Here is a 9,434-nt window from a genome sequence, read left to right on the forward strand (position 1 = left end):
CGTGTGCACTGCTGCTCAGAGAGGTCCAGGAAGCTGAGCCTCGGTCTGTGGACCCTGTGGCGAGGATAATACCCCCTGCGACGCATCTCTCTCTGCGGTTGCCCTCCCTCCTGCTGTGTAGGTGGATGTGTCACAGCACTCTGTTGTGGAGCTCCACGTCTCAGAGGTGGATGGCTTGGCCGGCGAGGCTGGTGATGCTGTTCGCCCTCCGAGGAGGTCATGAATGCAGCTAAGGCGGCCCCCATCTGGAAGATGTACATCTGAGGGGGTCCGCACGGTAGGTACATGTCTCTGGACCCCGGGGTAAGTGTGCAAGTTGGTGAATTTGATTGTCAGGAGGAGGGTGGTGGAGGCCAAACTTTGTCCCAAGTGACAGAGTGGCCTCCTGCAATGAGTGAGGGTCTCCAGCCACCCCCCCACCTGTCAAATGGACCTTTGCAGCTGCCACAGGCTGATAGCTGCAATACGTCCATTTCAACTTGGAGTGTTTCCCCCAGTATGGGAAACAGTCCCAGTTGTTTCTAAAATCCCACCCCTCCTGACATATTCCCTTAATCAGGTCTGTTAATGACCTGAAATACCTCGGTAAATAGTCTCAAGTGGCACCCCGCTGGCTTTAATTGCCTGCGGGAGTCCCACATGTGGGGGCTGCGCGCGTACGTCAGCGCGTCTGTGGGGAACCCGGAAGTGGGCGGGTTGGAGCCGGGCTCCCGACCCGCTCCGGGATTCCCCGATTTTCAGAGCCCCCCTGCCAGGAACGCACCCAATAGCGGGTGCTAAAATGGAGGCCATAGAGTACAAAAGCAAGGAAGTTATGATGAACCTTTATAAAACACTGGTTCAGCCACAACTGGAGTATTGTGTCCAATTCTGGACTTTAGGAAGGATGTGAAGGCCTTGGAGAGGGTGCAGAAGAGATTTACTAGGGATGAGAGACTTCATTTACGTGGATAGACTGGAGAAGCTGGGGTTGTTCTCCTTAGAGCAGAGACGGTTGAGAGGAGATTTGATAGAAGTGTTCAAAATCATGAAGGGTTTAGATAAAGTAAATAAAGAGAAACTGTTCCCATTGGCAGAAGGGTCGAGAACCAGAGGACACAGATTTGAGGTGATTGGCAAAAGAACCAAAGGCAACATGAGGAAAAACGTTTTTACGCAGCGAGTAGTTATGATCTGGAATGCGCTGCCTGGAAGGAAGGTGGTAGCAGATTCAATCATGGCTTTCAAAAAGGAATTGGATAAATACTTGAAGGGAAAAAATTTGCAGGGCTACGGGGAAAGAGCGGTGGAATGGGACTAACTGGATTGCTCTTACAAAGAGCCTGCACAGGCTTGATGGGCTGAATGGCCTCCTTCTGTGCTGTAATCATTCTATGATTCTAACCTCAAAGTATTACTTTCAAGTTTTGCTCCAACCACTGTAATACAGGAATATTGTAGCTTCATTTTATTAAAAGGCAGCCTATGATTATCAGTTAAACTCAATTTAATTTTTTCACTGTACTATACTATAAAAAGGATTTGTAAAGTTTTAAACTACATATATTTTTCATTAATACTCAAAAGTACATTTCCAAGGGTTTCCAAACAGTGAAGTTTGTTTCGTTTCTGTAAAGAACAGTTCTAACATGTTAAGAGAAAGAAGAAATTCAGATAACATGTTATAAAGCCTTCACTGTCTTTCATTACATCCGATGGTAACTCAAACATGGTTTTGGATACCTCTTCTGCTTTGCTGGAATCCATTATGGGAATTCTAATATAAGGGTCTAGGCCACTGGATTCCCCAGACTATTACAATAGACCCTACACTATAGTTACTATTCGTTTCACCAGGCATCAAACTGGCAAACTCAGCAGGTAGGCGTTAGAAGGTTACCTTCTCTACATGCACTAGTTTAACTGATATCGTACCATTCACCAGTGAGCTTGACCTTCATAATCATTAACTATATTCAAGTTAGAACAAAAAGGCTAGGGTAGTCAAATCATTATAACAGCACATCTTTTAAGTAACAGAAAAGAACAGAAGATGTACCAATCAACAAAAAAGTCATGGAATTTTTTCAATTCAGTGAAAGTAGTCATGGTCCAATACAGAATTACTATTCAACATTCACTCTAAATATTATATTATAAAGCAATACATACAAGTAAATTGTAAACTGTTGTTCTGTTTTCCTGCTGAATGCTGTGAAGTAGCTGCATCTTAATGAAAAAAACTTTTTTTATGGAGGCAGGTAGAGTAGACCCTAATTTTCAACACAAGGGCTTCAAGTTCAAGTGATGCAATGATGCAGAGTTGTGTTGTGTGTTTGGAACGAAAATGGAAAGTTTTAAAAGTGAGAAGGTTTGCAAAAGAATTTTTCACAAACACAGAGATCCTTTAAATTTGCACTGAGGACACTATCAGTCAGGATACCTTTTCTGATTATTAAGTTTAAGATTTATGATTTTTAAAAAATCTGTGAAGTAATAAACAAGGGATTCTGAATAGTAATATAAAAGGGAAGCATGCTTAATATATATCTCTGTTGGTAGGCTGCACAATTTTAGCTGGTTAAACTCCAGCAGTTCCCATGCACAGACGTGGGAGTGAAATGCATAGTGCAAAATGGTGAAAGCGAATAGGCAGCCGTTTTACCCTCCACCCGATATTCTTTTCCGTTGACTTTAAGTCTTGGATATACCAACTTGTGCCCAAATTCTCTGTACTAGACTTAGCAGGGTTTGTCCCAATGGAGAGAGAATGCACCCCATAAGAGTAAATAGAACCTCTACCGATGTGCATTTCTCAGTAAATTCTTTTGGAGTCTCAAACATGATGCATGTCAGACACAGGCTCACCAAAAAGAAAAATATTGGAGACTGCCAATTAAAGACGCAACACGTTTCCCCTGTTTGTCTCTTCTAATGTGAAAACTAGATTTAATGTATATTGTTCCTAGAAACAATTATACAGGTCTTTGATGTTTTTAAACAACTTATTCTCACTGTTTTGGTGAACGTAACAGTAAAACAGAAATTCTGTACTGCATATTTGAAACATTTATACATATGTGTACTGGATTTTAAAAAGAAAGCAATAGTATAGTTGCAGGCAAATGCAACACATTGGTCATAATTTGTTCAGAGCCAAAAACAAGTTAATCAGGCAGCATCCTAGTGAATCTATGCTGTAACATCCTTCCTACTGCCTTTACATCCTTCCTAATTTTATAGAGTCCAAAATTGCACACAGTACTCCAACTGAGGTTTTATATAGATTTATCATTTATCTAACTGTTATATTCTATGCCTCTTGCCGTAAAACCCAATATTTCTCTAGCTTCCTTTGTGGCTTTATCAGTTTGAGATGCTGCTTTTAGTGTTTTGTGAACCTGAACTCCCAAATCCCCCACATGATTATTTACCCCTCCCTATCTCTGTAATATCATTCAGCACTACAACCCACCTCAAACTCTTCATTCCTTTGGCTTCAACCTTGTGCATCTCCCTTTCCTTTGCCCCACTATTGGTGGCCAGGCCCCGTGCTCTAGAATACACTCCATAAACCCCTCTGCCTCTTCACTTCAAAGACCCTACTTAAAACTTACCTCTTTGACCAAGCTTTTGGTCACCTCTCCTAATATCTCCTTTGGCTCAGTGTCTATTTTTAACTTACATTAAAGGTGCTATATAAATGCAAGTTACTGTTTTTACTATTTTAAAACCAATAAAGATATATGGCAATAGCTAAGCTAATTCATGTTGAGACAGTGTTAATTAAAAGTAAGATTGAAAAAAACATTAAAAACTAAGCAAATTAAACTAATAAGCCGGTTAAAATAAAGTACAACCACGTACAATTATGTTGTCAAAGTGCCCCTTGTAAAACCAGGTTGAGAACATATATCACTACTTTATCAATATGAAAAACAGTATGCATTTATTTTCTTGACAAAGCTTTTCAATGTTTATACCTTGACCATTAGTTGTTAATTGGCCATTTTCCTGTTTCAATTTGTAATCTATTTTATTTATAATGACTGGTTTCTTGAAATAATCTTTGAATAAATTAGACAATTTAAGAGTGTATTATCATCAAGCATGAAACATGTAGTAAGTACATACAAAGAAGTCTGCTGTGGTCAGCACTAACTTGGAACTGGTCCTTAGTTTATAAAAGTTACTTTGTCTGACCCAAAGGATTCTTTATTGTTATGCAAAACCGTGAAATTCATGTGAGTTTGGTTTGGTCAGTTAACATTCTTACTTTCTTTTACAGAAACAAAAGCAAGTAAAATTTTGGTTTTAAAATTCAAATAATAGCAGAATCATTCAGACCAAATCTCACTGAAAGTTACATCTAAATAGTACGAAACAAACTACTGAAAAGCCTATTTTTATATCGCTATTCCTTGCACTGAAAGAAACATGAGTAAATTAGAGATATTGTTTTACCTGCATGCTAGTCCCAGTAGGCGTACTTGTGATCAACTTACTCTGAAGGTTCCTGCTGTCTTTGTATTGTAACACACAGTACACTGTAGTCATGGTTATGAAAAGTAAAAGGCAATGGAAACTTTCTTGTTGAAACCATGCACTTCCAGCAATCTATTTAACTGTTGTGGACTAGGAATTCAAAGAATGCAGGCTGTAAAATCTCCCCAAAATTGAGTCATAAGTGGCACAGTCAGCTGGTCAGGCTTGATCTGAACAAAAACAGCAATTGATTGGAATAAAGTTCTATCAAGGTTTTTGCGCAAAGCACGGGAACAGTTTAGTTATCTGTGATACTAACAGTCCCTGTACTGTGTATGGCACTCCCCCATTAAAATGAGGCCAGTGAAAGAAACAGGACTCTTTTGTATCACTACAGAGCTATCAATTCCCTGGGAAGGAGACAGATGAAGGAAAAGACATTTATCAGAGAATCTGTATTTGCAATCATTTTGAAATGACTTCCATAAACTCTGAACGATTTTGAACATATTTTTAAGATCAATATTTACATTTTTGCTTATAGATAAGAAGCCTGTTACTGGACTTTTGTCAACTTAGTGCACTATTCATAGAATCCAATGATAATCAATATCATAGACAAGTTTATAAGAAGAAATTGAATTTTATACAACTACCAATATGAGAACTCTGCAGTCATGGTAGGTGATGCTATTTTATGTTTACTATTTTTATTAAATTCACTATATTCAGTAATTTTGAGAATGTTTCCCTTTCAAAGTTTGTAAAAGCCAGGACCATAATCATTTGTGTCAACTGGTGTAATTTTGTTTTTCACCCCGGATCATTAGTCATCAATGGATTTTCCTCCTATTTGACATGTTTGGAAGAGGAGAACTGGCATGAGGATGCATGATAGGTGTTCTGTGCCCACCTCCTGGTACCCACCCAAAGTTATACATAGGGGCAACATCTCTAAATATTAACGCATACATGTTGTGCTTTGTGGTCAATTGCCTCTCCCTCACTCATTTAACATAGGTAGGAAATGTAGATCATGTGTACTTTTGACAACAGTTGGTTCTTTTTGAGACAAACACATTCTACATTTCAGCATCCCAGGTCTGCAACTAACAAACAACCTCGCAGCACCAGCAGCATCTGTCCAACCAGGTCATCACATGATGTCCTCCCTTGCTCACTCATCAGTACCTATCTAACTTGCTATAGCGGTGAAGCCACCCACCAGACTCATCCCTCAAGCAGGTTCTGACCCACTGCAGCAGTTGGCCAAACAGCTTCTTCAGCGCATCTCACATGCAAAATGTGTCTGTCAACTTTCTGACGCTTGATTGTGTCCTATCGGACCACATCACAGGAACCTTCTCCATCCTTCCAGCTCTGCCTTTTAAAAATATTTTGTCTTTTTTCTTGCTCTCCTGAAGATTCTTCCCTTCTCGTTTCTCTTAGGATAGAATCAGAGAATTTTAAGCACAGAAGGAGGCCATTCAGCCTGCTGTGCCTGTGCTGGCTCTTTGAGAGAGGTGTCCAATTTCGTCCCACACCCCAGATTTTTCCCCATAACCCTACAAATTAGTCTGCTTCAAGCACATGTCCAATTGCCTTATGAAAGTTCTGATGGAAGCTGCTTCCACCATTCTTTCAGGTAGTGCGTTCCAGATCATAACGACCCTCTGTGTGAAAAAATGTCTCCTCATTTCCCCTCTAGTTCTTTTGCCAATTATTTTAAATCCATGGCCTCTGGTTACCAACCCACTTGCCACAGGAAACAGTTTCTCCCTACTCGCTCTGTCAAAACCCCTTTTAATTTTGAATACCTCAATTAGGTCTCCCTTTAGCCTTCTCTGATCTAAGGAGAACAATCCCAGTTTCTCCAATTTCTCCACATAACTGAAGTCCCTCATCCCTGGTATCATCTTGGAAAACCTCCTCTGTACCCTCTACAAGGCCTTGATATCCTTCCTAAAGTGTGGTGCCCAGAATTGTACACAATACTCCAGCTGAGGCCTAACCCGTGATTTGTAAAAGTCGAGCATGACTTCCTTGTTTTTGTATTCAATATCCCTATTTACAAAGCCAAGTAACCCATACGCTTTCTTAACCACCTTATCAACTTGCCCCGCCACCTTCAAAGACTTGTGAATATGCACCCCCAGGCCCCTCTGCTCTTGTACTTCCTCAAAATAGTAGCATTTAGATTGTACTGTCTCTCCATCTTGTTCCTCCTAAAGTGCATCACTTCACACTTAGTTTTGTATCATCCGCGAACTTCAAAATTGTACTCCCTATACCCAAGTCCAGGTCATTTATATATAACAAGAAAAGCAAAGGTCCTAATACCGACTCCTGGGGGTCCCCACTGCATACTTCTCTCCAGTCTGAAAAACATCCGTTCACCAATACTCTCTGACTCCTAGCCCTTAGCCAATTACTTACCCAAGTTACCACCGTCCCTTTAATCTCATGTACTTCTATTTTCCGAACAAGTCTGTTATGTGATACTTGATCAAATGCCTTTTGAAAGTCCATATATACACAACATGTACTGCGCTACCTTCATCAATCCTCTCTGTTACTTCATCAAAGAACTCAATCAAGTTAGTCAGACACAATATGCCTTTAACAAATCCATGGTGGCTGTCCCTTATTAACTCGTGCTTCTCTAAGTGGAAATTAATTTTGTCGTTGACAATGGTCTCTAGTAGCTTTTCCAATACTGATATTAGACTGACTGGCCTGTAGTTATCAGGTTTATCCCTCTCCCCTTTTTTGAACAGGGGTGTAACAATTGCAATCCTCCAATCCTCTGACACCACTCCCATATCCAAGGAGGATTGAAAGATTATTGTCAGAGCTTCTTCTATCAACACCTTTGCTTCCCTCAGCAACCTAGGATGCAGCCCATCTGGACCGGGTGACTTGTTAACTTTGAGTGATGCCAACCTATTTAGCAACTCCTTTCTATTTTCATCCTATCCAATGTCTCTACTGCCCCCTCCTCCACTGCAACAATAACTTCATTCTCTTCTTTTGTGCAGACAGCTGCAAAGTATTCATTTAGTGCCTTAGTCATGCCGTCTGCCTCCACAAGAAGATTTCCTTTTTTGTCCCTAATCAGCCCCACCATTCCTTTAACGATCCTTTTACTTTTTATATGTTTTATATCTTGTTCCTTTTCCATCAGTCTCTTTTTCAACCTGCTTCTCTCCCCTTTTTTTTCAGTCTCTCATACTTTCTCTGCTCTTTGTTTCTGCTCACTTGCTAAACCATTTTTCGTGCACAGTCCCCTCTCCTTTCCTTTCCTTGGCCTTGGGCTCAGTGGTTAAAGTGGATTTTTGCTCACCACTTGCCCCTGCACACCTGTACCTCCCTGCCCCCATAACATTTGGTACTGTCAATGTGATATTTTGGCTCTAATGTTTATTCAATAAATTTTATCATTGGGTGATTTATTTCTATCTAAAATAACAATTCATTCAACTTCATCTTGGTTATTTTAAAGGAATGGAAAGGGAGAGCTTCAATAAGCTTCTTCAGTGTGGATGAGTAACAGAAAAGTAAGGATGTCAATTCATAGAAATCAGTACTGAAAATTTTAATTTACAATAAATGCACAGCAAAATAAACTCATCCTCCTAATATGATGTAAAAGATTGATATTGAAATTGCACAACAAAAAAAACCTCTATCTGTATAATGTTTTAACAAAGCATTTCACATACCTTTCCAATCTATCAGCTAAAATTTATTTGAAATATTAGTTACCCCCTGTGGCAATCAGAGCACTTATAGATGGACCTGTCGTAGAAATGCTTATGATAACTGAGACAATATCATTTGTGGGAGATGGATATTGAGTTTGCAAGGGATAGGGATTGGGTGAGAATAGTTAAGTGGGTTGGGGAGGTGAGATGATTTGGGAGTTGCAAGTAGTTTGGAGAGATTTATGGTGAGTAGATGGTGCTTGGGATAAAGTAATAGGGAAAGTAAGAGTGAGCAGCTTTTTAAAACTAATTTCAAAGATGTGAGCATTGCTGGCAAGGCAGGCATTTATTGCCTATCCCTGGTTGCCCTGAGAAGGTAGTGGTGAGCCTCCTTCTTGAACAGCAGCAGTCTGTGTGGTGTCGAGGTTTGATACAACGGAGTGGCTTGCTAGGTTACTGCAAAGGGCAATTAAGAATCAACCGCATTGGTGTGGGAATAGAGTCATATGTAGACTAGACCGGGTAAGGTCTCCTTCCCTAAAAGGACATTAGGCTTCCGACGGGGCAAGGTGTCACCACCTGAGAACCAAGTTTCTCTCAAAACCAAGACATCAAGCATTCATTTAAAATAAAGTCATAGATAGCAAGGACCTTGTTCATGAGTGAATGGACATTCCAGCGGGGTGCAGAGAGGCACAGTGATAGACTCTGCCAGCGAATTATATAGCATGGTAATGGGTACGGTGAGCGGGATGGGAAGGAGTTGACAAGGTTAGCCCCTAGCAGGCATGCCGGGTGAGAAAGTCAGCAAGAGAGGATGATGGGACTGTTGGGGTTGCTGCTTGTAAGGAGGCTGTGATTGGTGCCTCGAGAATACCAAGAGAGGCACAGAAGGTAGCTGTGGACATTCAAGGGGTATTCAAGCCTGGAATAATGGCAGGAACGTTGGAAGGCAGAAGAGTAGTGAGGTTTGGGATAGAGATTAGGGGCAGCAAAGTACCCAGAAGAGGAGAAATGAAAGGTAGCATGACTGAGCGACAGCAAGGGTAAGGTGTCACTACCTGTGAGCCAAGTTTCTCTTAAAGCCAATTTGTTAATGCAATCATTCACAATAAGGTCATGGATGGCAAGGACCTTGTTCATGAGTAAATGGTCATTCTGAGGCTACAGCCTCAGGTCATCTGCTGCTGAAACCCTCATCAATGCCTTTGTTACCTCTAAACTTGAGTATTCCAATACTCTCCTGGCCGGCTTCCCATCTTCTGC

The sequence above is a fragment of the Heptranchias perlo genome, chromosome 13 (genome assembly GCF_035084215.1).
Source record: "Heptranchias perlo isolate sHepPer1 chromosome 13, sHepPer1.hap1, whole genome shotgun sequence".
Taxonomy (NCBI): Eukaryota; Metazoa; Chordata; class Chondrichthyes; order Hexanchiformes; family Hexanchidae; genus Heptranchias; species Heptranchias perlo.